Below are 19,865 nucleotides of genomic sequence, written 5' to 3'. Positions count from 1 at the left end.
GAAAGATCGGGTTCATTGCCTAAGCATACTAAATGTCTTCAAGCGTCAAATGCGATTTTTGGTGCTACTACACTGGCATAGTGAATGACATTCACAGCTAATGGCATTCGTCTTTCATTATTTTTTGAACTCATGTATGATCTCCACAAAAAATTATAAAACTGATAATTTTACAAATGTATAATCAGCATTAAGGTTCTTAGTCTGTGTCTTATTCTGTGAACTTTTTGATGTACAGCACAGTACATGAAGCAATTTGTGGAACTACAAACTTTTCCCCTGACTGACATGACATCATCTCCTGCTGGCCGCGTTTACAAGCACTTATTTGTTCTTTTTCATTTTCAATTCCTCCATGTTATTTTGATGAAGTAGAACTGCAATAACAAGGTCGGATTTCGCATGTGATATCCATCTGCCAGGCATGAAAGCAAACACTGTAGTTCGTCAGTGGATAATAATGAGAAGCAAAAAGTGCACTGCACTGGCAACTAACATACATCAATTGCAATCCTCAGTCTGTATAGCTGTGTAGACAAGAAACAGAAGGCTACCATGACATTCACCATGAATGTCATTTACTGCAAATGACATGACATGTTACATGTGACAGAAGTATTAAAGTAGCTACCTGAAGACAACAGATATGCCAGAAAATGTTTTGTTACAAGATGCCTTCACTCACAGCTTAGTGTATTCCAAGACTGGATTGACCAATAATTACACGTAGTAAAGCTATTCATAGAACTATATGCTCACTCGTATACCACACTTTAGTCAGCAGGAAAACTTATTTTGTAATAATAGCAACATCATGCGCTGTACTGTTGTACCCTTTCGGTCACGAATCATGATGCGCTGTCAGAAACACGTCTAATTCGCGTGACATAATTCCAAGACACTCAGTATTACATTCCAAGAAAGAAAATTAAGGAAAGTGTTGTTCCCTGTTAGTTTTGGTAATTAAAGTTATTGAGTGTATAACTAATTATCTAATTATTATTCTGCCAGCAGTCAGCTTCAGTACATACATTAAAAGAATCTGCTATTAGGACTGAAATGCATGAACAGCTTGTTTCTTGGTTATGTTTGTTTCGAGCATACAAAAAAAGGTTTTTACATTGGTCTTGGAATATGTCACGTCGAAAAATCGTTGAACATGGTAGTGCACCCAGCAAAATGATTCTCTGCAACAATATGCAGCATAGTGAAGTTAATGATCACCAGTTGTCCACTCAGGTGGCCTGCACGAATGAGAACATCAAGTTTCAAGCAATTTGATGAAACACGTGGTGCGTGACGTACCACTGAAGTTGGCATCTCCATTTGTACACATCGTGACTGAAACGGCTAAAGTATGGAGTGTGCAACAATAATGCCCCCGTTTTGAAATACGATTCCTTTAGAGAAATAGTTACATGTAAAAATTTTACAAATTGATTGTAGTGCTTTATAACTGCTTTTAGTCCTTATAGTTTACCACCACATATTACAAACATAAGCCATGTCTTTGTAAAAACTTGAAATACTTCACACTGCTTCACGAAAGTACTGTTATCGTTAATGATAGCATGTTAATACATAATCAACATGTCATACGAATATAATATGTGTAAACTCTACAATAAAACAGACAATACAAGAATGAAGAAACAATTTGATGTTACAAAAAAAAAGCAATTTAAACATTTAGAGCTATACTTTAAGATAATTTCTTAAGGTGGAGGCTAAAGAGACACTAAAGAGAAACTATGACTTGCTTTAGATTGACAAACTGTACTCTGAGAACTCTAATGCGATATATTTCACCATCAGCAGTTCATTATTAGCGGAGATGATCAAGGTTGAAGTTTCATTTTTAAATTTAACACCGAAATCTTCGCACATGATGTCAAAAATTTCAATGTACTTTGCATATTTTCACAACACTGCCTCGAAATTTTCTGAAACTTTGTATGCTAGGTGTATGGCACTTACAGATGACAATGTACTTCCTTTTTATCGGTTACAAGCTAAGTAGTACCCAGCAGACGCCTTCAAAATCTATGACGGTCGAGAAATGGTGCAGAACGAATCTGAAAAGCTCTATTGTTACTGCATGCAGTTGCTCTTTAGAAAATGGGGATTTTTATAGTTGGTACATTATCTCCAATGTAGTACACTGGCTGCCTTGGTCGTCGTTCAATGTTACAAATCCAAGCTGGAATATGAGAACTGTAGTTAATATTCAAAAGAGTTAGGAAATGTCGGTGCATACGCTCTCCTGCTGACACCTGCACCTGACTTCTGTATACTTGATGTTCAAGTTCATCAAATTATGTAATAACTAATCAAAGATCAACTGACCGATTTCCAATTTTGATCTTTCTCTGTTCGCTGCCTCCCGTTCGTTTCTTTTTTTGTCATGCTTTCCTAAAATCATCAGTTCAACTTGTTTTGTAGAACACAAGCATAAACATATAAGCCAGTGTTTCAGTCCTGTCGCGCATGCACTATAGAGCGGCCGCACGCGAACACGAAACTTCTCAGCTTCTGCGGTTCTCGCCTCTGTTTTTTTTCCCCCCTACCCCCTTCACGTGCGCGCCGGAGAACATGAGTGGACGCATGTCTCAATTTTTCTTACAAAATTTTGTTTATGAAACTTGCGAAATATTTCATCCGTGGTCTTTTGATCGAAATGAGACAATAAAATTTTTATTGCAATGTTCTCAACAGAAATATTATTTACGAAATATTTGTTCATAATTTTTTCATAGAAATGTGAAAATAAAATTTTTATTGCAAAGGGCGCAACAGAAATATTGTTTTATAAAATACTCCCACAATGGTATTTCAATGAAAATGAGTCGATGACATTTTTATTGCTAAATGCTCAACAGAAATATTGTCGACAAAGTATTGAAGCAAGTCAATGAGTATTGCGGCACCATTCATGATCAATATTGTCAATCATTTGATCACAGTCCGACAATGTAAAATCAACAGTAATTTTCATAAGGGTTCTTTCATTTTTTGTAAAACATTATGGTTACTATGTACGTTGCTCGTAATTTTTCGTGATAACATGCCCAACCATGTTTCTCCATTATGTGCATTTCTTGTTGGCCGTCATGTCACTAGTTGCAGAAATTGCTCAGTGTGCCCTTCTAGTCATGCCAACGTAAAGAAACGAACAGATGAAGCGAATAAATATACAGGGTGCCCCAGAAATCTCTAGCCAAAGTTTAAAAATATGCCCACAAACGCAATTACGACGCGACCAAAAGCATGTTGCTGACCGATGCCAGAAGTTAGACTATTTTTTGTGTTCTAAAATATTGTTTAATTTTATTTGTTTAACTAACTTTTGAAAGAACTAAGATGAATAAAATTTTTCAATGAGAAAGCTGTAGATCGCTTTGCAAAGCGTCAGATTAGACAGTTTTGAACATTATATCTGTTAATTATTAGTGACTTTCTACTAAGTAGAAACGCCCGTGAAGTACAAAAAATTACCGAGTCAGAAACCAACTGGCGCGCTTACGCACGTCGTTATTTTAGGTGCTCTCTTATACGTTCCGCGTGTGAATGATACCTTTCCCTCGCACCGGTTCAGGACAGCGATAAGCAGTAACAACAATTATCGCTTTTGTGGCCGACAGCAAAATGGTTTCGTCGCGAAGCCACCACCATCGTTGCGGCCCTGTCAAGACAGCGAAATCGGGCAAATCTATGGTCGTTTGTACGCGAAACGTTACAGAGCACTAGAATCATCGTGTGCACTGGCGCGCAAGTGGGATTGTCACGTGGTAGCCTGACTAACTCCAGGCAACGATTTGAAACATGCATTTGGTCGCATCGTAATTGCGTGCGTCGGCATATCCTTAAGCCCTGGCTAAACATAGCTGGGGCACCCTGTATATAATTTGTGGCATATTTTTCAGTTTTATGTTCCTTATTCTTGCGCTGTTTGCCACACAGCTAAACAATAAAACTTGTCCTCACTACAGCTGGCCACACTGCAATTCTCATTACGCTGCTTTTGGTTTATGACCACCATCTTTTTATTTATCAACGTAAGTTACAGGATGAGTATTTTAGTACGCCTTTCTAATGCTCTGATTGGCCTGCACATGTGCCTGTGTTGCATTTTCGTCACTAGAAAACACTTCGGAGTGCCTTAAACGTTAGGACATAATAAAGATATGTATAAGTATATTATACACTGGCATACAAGCCACGTCAGGTGTATGAACCAAATATTCTGTCGTGCGTATGTGTGTGTGTGGGGGAAGGGGTACGCTCCTGTGTGTGTGCATGCAATTAGATGTTGTTATTCTCTGGCCTGAGTATATCCTAATCTTAGTACACGAAGAGTCACCCTGTAGTATGCTTGAACATGGCCTATTAGGCCTTGGAACTGTGTCTGGCTTTTTTCATTAAAACGAACCTCTGCCTATTTTGAAAATTGTCGTAGTGACCGACTCCGGCGAGATCTGTTCCAGCGGGTACAAGTATGATCATGACTTAAGCATTAATCCTGTCGCCGAGCCAACTTAAAACACTCGTGGCCGAGATTCCTCCCCAAAATCTGACAGAGTGCCAAAGCACTGAGAAACACCACGACACATTCTTCTGTATGCAGACATTATTCACCGTGAAAGCGCCCAGGAATGAAAGTGTGATAGTAGCAGCGCTTAGTTTCTAGATCATGTCAGCGTGAAGCGATGAAAAAAATAAATAAGTAGGGTAAATGGCAGGGGGGGGCATTGGACAAAAAATTTCGAGGAGGGCTTGACCCCCCCCCCCCCCCCCTGGCTACGCCACTCGATGTTGCCTTCACTCGCCCTTGAAATGTAACTAAGGGCACCTGGCTTCTTATTTTAAACTTTTAAACTGTTCTCTCACCATGCAGGCATTTTATGACTTGCGAACAAAATTACTTTGGAGTGATCTACGTGCCAACTTTATTTTTTACAGTGCCCAAACATTGTGACAGGCTCTTTAACTTGTTTGGAACACCTTAGAAATATCCGACTTATTTTCATTCTCTCACAATTTTCGTTACAGAGATTCCCCTTAATTGTTATTTGGCAGATAACCTCACTTACTCGCCACTACCAGAGGTTCCTTAGCCAGGCTACTGATTACAGCTTTTTCACATTACTGTCGAACAATTCATTATAAGTAATATCCAGAATCATTCAACAAGACATGATCTCAAAACTGCCAAGTCATTACTGTCGAACAATTCATTATAATTAATATCCAGAATCATTCAACAAGACATGATCTCAAAACTGCTAAGTCAATGAAGTTCTGGCATATTTTCGAACTATAAGTCATATCAACATTTATAACGATTTCTATACATGTGATTATTTTCAAAAGCAGGTCTCTTAACAACAGCATTAATAGCATTAATGGAACACTAACACAGAATTCAGAATGTTTTTTCAAACCACCATTAACATCCACAAAACACATTCGTGGCCTAAAGATATTGATAATGGCAACTATTGCTTTTTGCTCGCTCGATATCACACTCAGTTTACGTCATTTTAACACTTTTTATGCTTTGTAACTCTGTTCTCACAAAAATAATGCAACATATTTTTACAGCTTAAGTTAGAGCACGTGCTTGGGTTTAATTCTGAAGAGTTTGAAAAAAAATGGAAGATTGCTTTTTTTTAAAAGGTCTTCAAAATATTGCATTTTCAGAGACATGTCCTCAGTCAAATGTTTCTACTTTACATTTGATGTCACTCTCAGCAATTATGTTTGACAAACTTGTTAACCTAACATGTGGCAATGCTCTCGAAATTTTCGGGAAGCCTGACATCTGTAGGCACGAAGAAAAAAAAATCTAAACATTGAGCAATATTGAACTGTCTGCCGATTCCGTGATTTTCGGCCTAAAATAACGGAGCCAACACTGCGAAGTAATAATGGTTATTCAAAGAAATCTCTTCTTAGTATGTGGCCTAAATATTTTAAGCCTACAGCTACAACAGTTTTTTTGTGGGATCTCATCGAAAAACCCTTTTCGCGAAATTCAAAATAAGCGGTAACAGCTCAGTGGACACTTGTGAATTTTTTTAGGGTAAATTTTTTTTTTTGCAAAACCAAAAGTAGTTTTGTGGTCCTGGAAACTCTAAAACAAAATATATTTTTTCTGGTGAAATGAGAGGGGGTCAGCGACATGCACCGACATGCTTATCTGAACCAAGCCAGCATTAAACAAAGCCACAAGTGTGTTCAAAGCGCGCTACTACAGAGACCAGGCAAATTTATCTACTACCCATCATTCCCATGGTCGCCGAATAATCGCAGCCCCAGGAAGGCTATTTGGGGGAGGGATCAAACAAAAGGACGAGAGAAAAAACAGCCAATAGACGAGCTAAGGAAATTCAGAAGTGCTTTCAACACACAAAGAAATATAGAATTAATATAACTCGGCATCAATATTGACAGGCATTGTTTTATAAAGTTTGAGATTGCAGTGGGATGACTTTAACAATTTATTTGTGGTAATGTCTTGCATGAACACTAGGTGGTATCGCAATTTGATACGTCGTTTGGTGGTGATTTTCCGCACAAAATTGGGGTAGGCCAAGTGCAAAACAGGCTAATTCAAATCTTCGGGCTTATGAGCTTATGTTTCAATCTAATCCGCATTGTCTGGAGACTGTTTTGTATCCATCCTATTGATAAAACGATGCCTGAGCACATTCTATGCAAATTTTGGAGCTATTCAGATATCTGACCAACAGTGCGGCCCTTGACCAATCCTGTGCGGCTCTCTCTCGCCCGTTTCTTCTATCCCTCCCCCCTTTCTAAGCTAAGCACTAGCGAAATACCGCCCGTCCCTTCAGTTAATAGGAAACTCTATAGTCCAATATGTTGATGGTGTTGACATCTTGTGACACTTCATGCAACCAGAGCCATGGACACGTTTGTTTTCGAGTGTATTTGAGGGAAAAATTTTTTTAAAAAGCAACTCATTTGTTATAATGCCACTGCAAGGTATTTGCACCCAACGTACAGAGCACAATGTTTCTGCAATAACAATTTTGTGCTAGTCTGGTTCACCTTGGCACTGCTAGGTGGCACCACTTATCGAGCCTGTCAGGGGCTTTATTTTTGCGTTTACGGCTTCGGTAATCTGGCTTAAAGAAGGTTACGGTTCGCACTTCAGCTTACTTGAACTCGGCAGATGATGTCTCCACAAGATATCGCGAGTAGCCACAAACGACGGTAGATTCGCCAAATAAGACAGTTAACGTGAACCCTATCTGGAGTGTTGTTTACATTCTGTAAAAATTCTTGTTACATAAAGGCTCGGGCATGCGCGGATACCCTCCGCTATCCAGTAACACACACAATCTAAAAGCACCTATTATGAAACTGCACGACAAAAAAAGAAAGGAGTTAATTTGCACATCGAAGACAATTGGGTCGCGTCTTTTTTGTTTGCCCAAGGCTCGTCACTGTATCTCGAACGGAGATCTTCAGTAGCATGTTAATCATGAAAACAGAAAAATATCTGGACCTCGAAGAAAAGCTGGCGATTTCTTCAGCAGCTCAGCATATATTGGCTTTGTTGGCATGCAATTGAGGCTTATATAGAAGTGAATAATTAAAGACAGCAATGTAGGCTCACAGAAATGCAGGCTCACTGGCAGGAGAATACATTTTCCATTTTTTGAAAAAAAAATTTTGCTTATCCCTCCTTTTTTTTGTTGTTTTCTAATTGTCAACACAGGGCCGTGCTACAGATTTATTGTGAAAATGTGTTATACACACATTCGAGAGCATACATACTATTAACCCCAAAAATCAGGTGCGCATTAGATTCGTATATATGCTTATGTTAAGACATAATTTTTATCAAGTTGACCTAAATAAATGCATCTTCTGGTTATTTCTCCCAATTATAGGCTGACTCCATTCAGTGTTGTCAAGACACATACTTGGGTGCACTTTGAATGTTAGCATGTGTTTTTAAGGGGGCACTTTTAATAAGCCGAACTCCTGATAAGGCTTACAATTGACCATGGTCTCTTCGAGTGACCATGGTCCCTTCGAATGGGTGTCTACTGTATTAAGATGTGATGGCATTGGGGTAGGAGAACAGAATGTGCTCCACACTTGCATAGGGACAGGGACAATTTGGGCTAGAAGGTATAGGAAGAGTGGAGCTGATGTGATGAATGAACTGAATTGTACGGTTCTAATGGTATGTGTTTGTAAGGTATAGTTAGCAGTGGGTGTGGCGGAGGTATTGGTGGAGTAGTGTGAGTAAAATAATGTTGCTTTAGGTAGCACTTTTAAACAAAAACATGGTCAGACAAGGTTAAACCAAGCTCATCTATCAAATAGCAACAATTATCATAGTATTACAGAAGCAGGAGGAGGATACAACTTTATTTGAAAAAAAATCAAAGTAAATGTGGTTGGGCCCCTAGACGTCCGGGAGCCCCCTGGCCGACATCTCTAGGCAGGCCCGGTGCACCAACCAGTCTGAGCAAGTGACCCGAAGAGCGGCCTCCCACGAGGAAAGGGAGGGTTAGGGATAGGGTCTACTGCCACGGGCTTTGGGTAGCTCCACAAGCAGTGGAAAAGATCAGCCCGGGGTGCCCCGCAGGTGTGCAATGTGGTTGGTGAAGAGTGGGGTAAAATAGTTGTGCCAAAATGTATGGAGCGTCGGTGCTTTGGAGCGATAAGCAGTAGTACACTGCCCTTATTTCTCTTCATAGTGCAGGCACAGGAGTCATGTGACAGGAGTTGAGGTTTCTAGGCGTCATAGGCGTATCAGCCAGGGGGGGGGGGGGGGGGGGCTGAGCTTTCTACTTTCGACAGTGCACTATGGTCACTCTTGGCTATACGCTGGGGAAACTAACAAGTAAGGTGAAGTTTTCCATCATGACAGTAATTACTCAATTTCGTTCTTATGGGAGAATGAAATTGCCACAAGGTAATGTTACAACAGCACGAAATTTTACCAACATTGCTGCTGTGATGATTTTGCGCAGGGTAGCAAACCGGCTGCCTATAGGCTGGTTAACCTCCTTGCCTTTCTTTTCCCTCTATTTTCCTTCCTTCCTTCCTTGTAGGCTCTTGGCAGTGTGGGTCGCCTGTGCGACGCTTTAGCGTCTTGTCCAGAGCAGGCAAGCGCTGAACAGGGGCCTATATTATTACATTACTTGTTCATGCTTTTATTATGCCGTGACTTGTTGATGCAGTTACCGATGGGAACGAGAAACTGTTTATGAACCGATCAAAGCATTTGTTGCTTTCGGATAATTTTCTTCGAAGAGGATATACCATCACCACTGCTCTGTAGAAGCTGTTGTGAGCCGATGAGTGGGACGAATCATTTTTGATGTTTAAGTTGTTCCGTACTGAAAGGCCAAACATTGTTTCTGCTTTAAAATATGATAAACTTGATCAGTCTTGTTACGGTAACTTGAACCCATAGCGGCAGCTTGCAAAGTGACCACGAATAAAGCAGTTGACTCGAGCTCAGTAGGAAGCTCAGCTTTTAAGCTTACCCCGCAACTTGACTCACCGGACCAAGGACAAGGTTAAGTACCATGGTTTTTAGCATTATGGAGGCTTAGTTAGGAATGGAGCTAGTTGGTTCTCACTCAACTTGAATTGTCTTTCACAGCTTAAAATACATCTCAGACAGCAAAGAAGCACACACATGCAACACTGCTTATTTCTCTGTATTTCTCTTTCTCTCAGAAACTGTGAGCTGCATACGTGCACAAACTGTACAGAGATGCATACGTGCACAAACTACTAAACACCATTATGCTGCATGTGGAAATATTTTATTAAACTCATAATCCATCTCGCCAGCTATTATATGTAGCTGCTGCTTATGTGATTGGCAGCTAGACTGCTTGAATTACATTTAGAAGGAGATGCCCTTCGGTTTCGTGACGTCATATAACAAGCAGGCGATTTTGTGGCATGCAGAAAATTTTAAATTCTGAAGAACTAATGGCAAACAATATGCCGTATCGAAAATAGTTTATTCTCTTATTTTTGACGTGGTCGTGCGTAAGTGGTCATTACGCAATGGGTCAATTTCGCGTCATTTATTGCCTCGCGTAACAAGCTGGTGCTATGTGAATGACAAAGACTGTTTACACCAATATTCCTTCATGGTTCCCCTCATGCTGCTTTTTCACCTGGTCTCCTCGCAACCTTGTTGTGCAATAAACTCAGCTGAATTCAATATACAGCTAACGACCATTTTTGAAAGGAAGCAACAAGGGATAGTTTAGCCTTATAATTGCTCACATTTTGTTCTTTCAAAGAAAAACTTTGTTTACACTATTTGTATTGGTGTATTTATGCAGGAGCCTGGGGCCCCGTTAAGAAATTTTCATTCCAATGAGTGTAAACAATGTACTACGCCCCTAACACCATAAACTATACATCTTTAAAGAAAAGGGTTCAGTAGTTAATAATACCTTAATAATGGTAGTAATATAACAATAGCAATATTATTAATAATTGCATGCTCCAGATACAGTATACAGGCTATTAAGACAAATTATAATACATGCATGCCTGAATATATGCAATAAAGTTACGAAAAATATAACAGCATTAATTCCTTGAAAAGACTTGGTTGATCTCTTCGTCACAGGAATTGGCATATAACACGAAAGTAAAAGGAGCCTTTACAGGGGTAATGAAATGTTTACTGTACATTGATAAAAGAGGGTTTGCCGAATGTATGTTTTGGTGTTTGGCAGGTATAGCCCCTTTCAGCATGGATGTATCCTCGTTGATGATTGGTACATTTTCATCCCGACGAATAACACCCATGATAAATTTATTAAACTACTGGGTATCTGTAGATGTTAACCGCCAAAGCATAATCATGGACAAAGACATCATAGCAAGTTGAGCGTCGCGTATTGGACGCGGAATTTGGGCTAAGGGCGCCATTCCTTGGCCTGTTAAAGTGTGATTGAACTTCGTGGTAGCTAAATATATTTAGATATAATATATCCCGGCTGATGAGTGAGGTAGGTTTGCCCCCCAACTCACGAAAGAGTTGGTACGCCACTGCCAGGCGTGCATGCCCACTGGCTCTTGCCGATCGATAAACAGAGGTGAGCAGGAGGAAAACAAAACGTCACTGTGAATGTTTGTTGCTATGACAATGCACATCTGAGGAGGAAGAGGCGAAAATTGACCTTTGCTGAGTTTGACGGTAAAACACACGCATCCAGGCATTTTCCGGGATTGTACAGAGAGAAAGAAGCAAAGCTATCACTCTATCATGCCCTATCTACCATGGGTGAATAGGGCCATGGGACCTCTGGAATCTGGATACAAGTATAACAGGCGAGCTGGTCAGCTAGCTTATTGCCAGTAATGCCAGCATGGCCAGGAACCCACACCACAACTAAAGCTGGAAAACGTTGTAGAAGAGCAGAGGAAACTACTGGTACTTCTTTTTACTCAATGAAGTTATTTATATATCTATACACTGCATCACTTCTGCAAATGCAATCTTGCAGGTCAATGCCGTCAACAATGGGTGCATTAAGCTAGAGCACCCCGAACTCCAAAGGAACACGCTCAATGCCCTCGAGTGCGATGCTTTCGGAGCTTAGCTTAAAGAGGTCATGAAACATTTTCCAAAAATTTTCAACTTCGTGTGTACTCAAAATCCCTACTGTCCATTCAATACTATACTTTGACTCGTTTGATCATCTGGGCTCCCTGAATAGCTAAAAAAGCACGATTTCGCTGTCCCAGCTCACGTTTCCATCAACTGTGCACAGCTGATGTCACTTTAAGACAGCCAATGAAAACTCTCTGTCGTCGACAGAACATAGTGACGCAGCGATGTTTTTGAGCTTTAGTTGATAGTGGTGCATAGCATAATACTGTTTTAATCACGGTGCCGTCACTAACATCACAATACCATAACGTCACTGACACACAGCGTAGGATGGCCGATTTTCCCGAATTACATCATTGTCAGCTACAGCGGAGTCAGCTCACGGGCTTTGAGCCGTACGCCAACGCAACCATGCGAGTGCGAGATCAGCCATCGTCAAAGCAAGACAGCGGCGGTGGCGACGATGGTGAATAAGCTAGTGCCCTGGAAGCACGGTATGCAGATTGCGTGGCAGAACCTCTGTTTGCGGAATCCCCGACCACGAGCCTCCACTCTGTGTGCCCATACTATCGGGACCATCACAGTTGATAGTTCGTAGCCCCACTGCTCTGCACTGTGGCTCGCTGGGCAGCTTGCGAAAGCGAACGTTGTTTGCACTTTCATAAGTTGTGTGGCACTGTCCGAGGACACAAACGGTTGGCATAGCGAGGACTTAGCCATCCAGAACACGCAGTCGAATACAACCTGACACAACAAGAAAAGAAAGAATACTGAGACGCTGCACTGGCTGGACCGATCGAGCCAAGGCCACTAGCAGGAAGGGAAAGATACACATGCAACAGAGCCTAGATGTACATGAAAACGTAACCAAGCAGATTAATTGCTGTAATTGCACATCACACAGCTCAGAGCGCAAAAAATGCTCCATTATTTTTTTTATTTTCTCGGTTCTTATAAATCTATTACCTTAGTGCAAAATAAAGTTAACACTCTGCTTGTAACTTCTCTTACTCTGTCATTTCACTGACATCACATGTTAGTGCCTATAGCGACAAAAGGTGCCACAGGTAGCTAGCGAGCCCAAAAAAAAAAACTGCAATTTCAAACAGGCGTCATTTATTACACACCGGATATTGTGCCAAAATATTTAAAATCTAATTCTTACTGAAGCAGGAAAAATTGCAACTGGGAAATTTAGTGTTCGTTTCGCAACCCCTTTAACAGTGATTCTAGCAGTCTGCTTTCGGGAGCACGAACGCGTTATATAGCTACGGTTACAAGACGAATGTTGCATTGCTTTCACGATTGGAAAGAGTGGAGAAGGAGAACGCACCTTACATGTCACTCTTTGGGCGCCGTAGCAGGTGCATGAGCTCTCGTGCACAGTATCAGGGTTGGAGCACGTAAAGCGTGCTCCAGAATCACACACCGGAAGTTTACAAGAGCGCGCTCAAGCTCCTTAACTTGATGCGCTCAATTTTATTTGCATACTCATGCTGGAGCATATTAGTCGTTGTGTATGATAAGGTGTATGTTTACAATGTGTTTTTTTTTTTTTGTGGGAAACAAGGTGTCCAGGTTAAAGAACTAATGTACCAAAATTGTCCTATCTGTCAATATCAGGATTAAAAAGAAAAGCTATGGGTGCCACCACCTTGGGCTGTTAAATAAATCTTTTCTTTTTTTTGTATATCCCTATGCAAATTAATAAGGTCATGAAATGCTGAATGCTGCAACTCAGCAGGTTTCATGCGAGTGCATCTACCATAGCAATGTTCGTTCAGTTGTTAAAGATATAAAATGGCAAGGTTAACAGCTCAATGCGGTGGCGTGGCATCGTCATCCCCAGCAAGAAGCGCAGCTCGCCGGTCTCGTGACGCTCACGCTGCGTGGGAGCTCGGGTTCGACGAAGCTCTGGCTGACTTGGAATAAACAACGTGCCACCTATGTTCTGTTTGAGTCAGTGTGATGCATTGTAACATTGCTGGGTATCAAATACAAACAAAACTTGACTGAATTATGCCGTCCACAGACGCTGTTAGAGCAAAGCCGTGCAACCCACGAGAACCACGATGGCCGGTGGAACAGCGCGTTAGGAGACAAACGTTCTAGCCATGAAAAAGGTGGATATCAGATATTGTGCGGACCACCAGGCAAGCACATGGTCACAGTGGACATGACTGAGGAACGGCGGCATTTTGACCAAGTGCGATGGCGGGACGTTTCAGTTGACGAATCGTGCGACACCGACACGCTATCAGCCCGTCAAGAACCCGGCAAGAACTTTCGGGCGAAAGTGCAAGAGGTTCACCGATTCCAGCCACTCAACCTTTGCGCCGCGCTCCTGATCGTTTGAACTTTTAAGAAGGGGAGAAGCTGTGGCATCATCATCACCAGCAAGAAGCACGGCTAGCCGGTCTCGTGACACTTGCGCTGCGCGGGAGCTCTGGCTGACCTGGAATAAATGACGTGCCACCTATGTTCTGTTGAGTCAGTGTCGTGTGTTGTAACAGGTGGCACTCAAACCCATCTTCAAAACAGGCCAGCCATTTCATGGCATGAAATTGACACTCATCGGATTGTTATTGCAGGATCATCACCTAAACCAGATCAGCATGCAAAGAGCTTTGCATAAGCCTTACTGCTTGCCCATCAAGAAACAGGGCTTCTCCTTCTAATGTTTTTCTCTCTCTATTTTCACTCGAAGCACCAGGCTCTCAGAGATTGATTGATATGTGGGGTTTAACATCCCAAAACCACCATGTGATTACAAGAGACGCCGTGGTGGAGACCTCCAGAAATTTCGACGACCTGGGGTTTCTAAACGTGCACCCAAATCTGAGCACATGGGCCTACAGCCTTTTTGCGTCCATTCAAAATGCAGCCGCCTCAGCCTGGATTCGATCCCGCAACCTGCGGGTCAGCAGCCGAGTACCTTTGCCACGAGACCACCGCGACGAGGCAGGCTCTCAGTGATTTAGAGCATTTCTAGGAACAGGTGCGTACTTCACTGGAGTACATACAGTATCTTGTCCGGCACAACGACAGAAGCAGTGTATCAAGGGGCAATTTAAGTAGGACATTCCGCATTACATGGAAACAAAACTGTTTCTCAAAAAAAAAAAACTTTTTTTTTTTACATAGTATAAAAAGGCGATCATTTGTGTGCACTACTGTTATTGTCAATTATATGAATGTATCCTGTATTTTTGTATTTTCACACACAAGTACCCACAACACTGATATCACCAAACCTCATCCCAAGACAGGTGGTGAAACATTTAAAAATTAGTGCATGAATTTAGGGGGCACCTTTATTCTTAAACAGCAGATGCAGGCATTTGTTGTGGTAACGCATTTTTGAAGGAACTCACATAGGCACAAGGTCAGACTCATCACCAAGAATCAAAAATTAAATTTAGCAGCTCTACCAGTGGCATGCCCTACTTGATATTAAATATAAATACATGAATTCAAAAAAAGCACTAATACATCGCTAGGTGAAATTTTTTTTCTTGAAGTGGCCTATGCTTATGAAATGTCTAGAATCTCAAACGCACTGTTTACTTGCTGCTCAAACTTTGTCTTGTTGTTTTAGTTTCTTTCTACCTTAACATTCCTCTTTCCTTGATAATAGTAATGAAAGAAGAAACAATTTTCTAATTCAAACAATTAAGGTCAACAAGGAGTCTTCTATAAATATATGGCACTTTTGCAGGCCCACTATGCCACACTTTTTTCACCATATTTTTGAGTCTTCACAGGCAACCCAGTGCATAAAGAAAAAAAAAATGATTGTGTCGCATCCTTCTTTTTTAGTAGTTTGTTTCTGCCATTCTATATTGTCACGGCTAAAGGCCAGGCAAGAAGACAGAGGACGACGAAGTGATGAGCGTAGAAAGCAACCACGGTTCCTCCGAGAAAGACGACGTCGAAGCGGCTGCTCTTTTTTTGTTCTGTTAATACAGACCTTGTTTTTCCTGGTCGCACCGTCACCCTGTTCCTTTAATATTGCAACATTGATGGAGGTGCTGGACTTCTCCAACTGATGCTTGGGACACCTCCGCGCCCTGGCACTTCGAGTCCGCCACCGTGACCCGTTCCTGCACTGGATACTTCTGTCCTCCCCTACAGTCGCCGACAGCAAGGCCTTAGTCCCGAGGCAATCTCCCTCGAGCTTCTCCAGCAACACACCGTGCCTGGAGAAATGGCTACTGGAAGGCCTTCACAGCTTACTGTTGTTCTGCCTCAAATTCCCGGGGAGGTTTATGAAGACGTTGAGGACTGATTAGCCCAGTATGAGCGAGTCGCCAAGGCCAACCGCTGGCCCACTCAACAAAAACTATCACGTTGTTGCTTTGGCGGACAGCGCTAGTACGTAGTACGTGAACACGAGTCAACGCTGTCTTCGTGGGATGAATTTCGGCAGCAAATTTTCGGGACATTCGCAAACACCAACCGTCATGATTCTGCTATGCAGCTCATCGAGGCACACATACAAAAACCAAACGAGAGCGTCGCCATGTTTGCGGAGGACATGACCCGCCTCTTTCGGCAGGCTGACCCCGAGATGCCTGAAGATAAAAAACTCCGTCCGACATTTGATGAGGGGCGTCAAAGAAGAGCTGTTTGCCAGTCTTCTATGCAACTTGTGAACAAGTGTAGCGGAATTTATCAAAGAAGCTACGACAATCGAGCAAGCACTGCAGCAACGGTACCACGACCAACCAAACAACACGTCTGTCGGCCTCTCTGCTTTGACTGCTGGCAGTGAGTGTTCTCTGCGTGAGCTCAATCTTGAGGTCGTTCGTGAGATCTGAAACCTCCTTGTGACTTCGCAAGCACATTTATTTATTTATTGTATCCTCAGGGCCCGAGGGCATTACAGAGGGGAGTGGGGATATAGATAATAGAAGCAATGAAAAAAAAAAAAAAACTCACAGCAGAAAAGTAAGTGAAATAAAGTAGGCATAAATGACAACAATTCAATAAGGAAAAAGGTATACTAACAATACAAGCTTACATATACACACATATATGTATACATATATACAAACATATATATACACACAAACATTTAGAGATCAATAGTTTTACGAAACATCTTATTATCAGTTATATAAGCGATATCATGGGGAAGATCATTCCAACTGACACAAGTTCTGGGTATGAATGAGTCATGAAAACATTTGGTGTGACATGATGGAACTCCAACTTTATTCAGTGATCAATGCGAGCTAATATGTATGATGGCCTTGTTAATAATTTCTGTTTCAGATAGCTGTTGTAATAAATTCTGTGAAAAAGACATAATGAAGCTACTGACCTGCGATGAGAAAGAGGAGTGAGAAATAAACTTAATTTCATAGCAGTTACACTGCTTGTTCGGTGATAGTTGGAGAGTATGAAACGGCAGGCACGATTCTGCACAGCTTCCAAATCAGAATGAGTGATTCAATGCCAGGGCTCCAGACAGATGCAGAATAATTTTGAGCGAACCAGTGTTTTATAAAGTAATAGTTTTATTGAACTGGATGAATGAGAGAAGTTTATGCGCATATACCCAAGCATGCAGTCGGTGTTATTTATAATATAATGAATATGAGTTTTCCAAGACATGTTAGAAAAATGTGAACACCTAGGTACTTATAAGAAAGCACAGTTTCAAGAAAGACAATGTTAATGTGGTAAGTGGAAGCTGGGCTAGAATTTCGAGAAATGTGCATGTGCTTACACTTATTAATGTTTAGTTTCATGTTCCAAGTGTTGCACCAGTCCATGACCTTGTTAATGTCGGATTGAAGGCAAGAGACATCGTTATTGTCGTTCATTTCACGATAAATAAAACAATCATCTGCAAAAAGATTAATCGAAGAAGAAATATTAGTCGGTAAGTCATTTATATAGATTAGAAACAGAAGGGGCCCGAGAACGGACCTCTGAGGTACACCTGAACGGACAGGCAAAGGATGTGAGTCAAAGTTGTTTGCTGTTACAAATTGTGAGCGGTTTGAAAGAAAACAGATCAACCATGCAAGTATATTAGAGTCAATGTTAAGATTACGTAGTTTAAGAAATAGAAGTTCATGCGAGACTTTGTCAAAAGCTTTCGAAAAATCCAAATATATACAGTCTGCCTGAGATCCGTGGTCGAGGATGCAATGAAGTTCATGCGTGAAACATATGAGTTGGGTTTCGCATGAAAATGACTAACGGAATCTGTGCTGGGCTATACTTAAAAAAGAATTCGATTCCAAGAAAGAGACGAGATGAGAGTATATAACGTGTTCCACGATTTTACAAGGTATACTAGTGAGAGAAATGGGACGAAAGTTGTCAGGGCAATGTTTATTTCCAGACTTGTGCAGAGGAATCACCCTCCCAACTTTCCAATCATTGGAAATACAACCTGTTTCAAGGGATTGTTCAAACAGTTTATTAAATTGTTTAGGATTGTTAATCAGCATAACAGGCAAAGTGTGGTTGTTGAACGTGTCCTTGGCGCTCTTTATTGCGGCTTTGTACATTGGCTTCCGTTACTGTGGCTTCCGTTGCAGAAGTTGTGCGGCAAGAACTCCGCCAGGCATTTTCGTTGCCCGAATCGCCCTCAGACCAGCGGTCTGTCAGCTACGCATCGGCCGTCCGTCGACCCCCTCCAGTGACGTACAACTCGTCACCACTGGTTTATCGCATCGTCAGCCAAGGGCCTTACAACGAGTCGTAGGCCCCAGCTTCCAATCCACCTCTGCCGTACCCACAGTCTAACGTGCCTATGCAAACGTCGCTTATGTACACTTCGCCGACATCTGCATCTTGGTCGCAAAGGATGCCCACCAGTCGACCACTCATCAGTCCACAGTCTAACGTGCCTATGCAAACGTCGCTTATGTACACTCCGCCGACATCTGCATCTTGGTCGCAAAGGGTGCCCACCAGTCGACCACTCATCAGAAAGACGGACTTGTGGCGCACCGTCGACCATTTTGCTTCCGCCGCGGAGAAGCCGGCCATGTTTTCCACATTTGCCCATACCGTGACCATAGACATCAGAACTTTCTAAAAACCTCCCCTCGTTCTTATCTCGATAACCGCCGTGACAGCAATGCAGGCCCGCAAGCACAGCCACCCGATGCGCCATATCGTCGACCCCGCTCTGCTTAACCTGCACCTCACTCGCCACAGCAGCGCAGTTACGCCGAGGTGGTCCGGGGCAGATCCCCTAGCCCTCGTCAGGGAAACTAACAGCAGCGACCTTTGGGGGGAAGGTTACCGCCCGTCGAGATGCTACCACACCCCCAACGTCTTCGCTACAGCGCGTTACGACGGATGGTACCACGGACGATACGACGTCATCGACATCAATGGAAATCGTAAGCGCGAATCTAGACATTTGTATAGACGAACGCCCAGTAAAAGCGCTGGTAGATACTGGCGCGGACTTTTCTATTATCAGCCGTAAACTCACCGACTACCTAAAGAAAGTCAGAAAAATATGGACGGGCCCGCACATAAGGACCGCAGGGGGTCAATTGGTGACGCCGATAGCCAAATGTACCGCTCAAATTAATATCGCTAGTTCAGATTTCGTTGCCACTTTCGTAATTTTACCAGAGTGCTACAAAGACCTGATCTTGGGCATGGACATCCTTTAGGAATACGGTGCCGTTATCAACATTCCAGAGAGATCGGTTACGTTTTGAATGGCCCCCGGTCAAGTTTCGGATGGACCCGGTACAGACCAGCGACGTAAACCTTTGAGCGTTTTCAACGTGGCCATCCTACCGCGGTAGAGCGCACTTGTGACTGTGACACGTCAAGCAATTCTGAGAACATCGCCGAGCAAATACCAACACTGCTATTCAGCCATGTTTTATCTATCGTAAGAGGCGTCGTGAGCATAAAACTCGGTTACACGCACGTCCTTGTTACGAACTTCAGCTCTGAAAGCCGACATTTAACCAGGGGCATGGCAGTCGCATACATGGAAGAGCTCGCTGAGATGACAGACTGCCTAACTCTTGAGAAAAATAATGCAACTGACTTGCCCCCCGAACCTCTCTCTGTTGATATTGGCCCACGTTTACTGTCGGCGCCGAAGCAAAGTATCCTGCAGCTTATAAACCAGTTTGAAGATTGTTTCTCTTTGACGTCCAGTGTCTGTCAAACGCTACTGACGAAACATCGAATTATAACGGACGACACGACCAGACCCATCAGGCGAAACCCGCAC

General features: G+C 42.3%; 1 protein-coding gene across 6 annotated transcripts in view; it reads right to left on the bottom strand.

Moving 5' to 3' along the window:
- Positions 1–19,865, bottom strand: part of LOC119186599 (transcription initiation factor TFIID subunit 4) — a 133,860-nt gene that overhangs the window by 107,087 nt on the left and 6,908 nt on the right. The gene's annotated exons all lie outside the window — the stretch shown is intronic.

This window comes from Rhipicephalus microplus, chromosome X, assembly GCF_043290135.1.
Source record: "Rhipicephalus microplus isolate Deutch F79 chromosome X, USDA_Rmic, whole genome shotgun sequence".
Lineage (NCBI taxonomy): Eukaryota > Metazoa > Arthropoda > Arachnida > Ixodida > Ixodidae > Rhipicephalus > Rhipicephalus microplus.
Note: the sequence above shows the minus strand (reverse complement) of the source record. Positions and strands in the feature narration are given on the sequence as shown.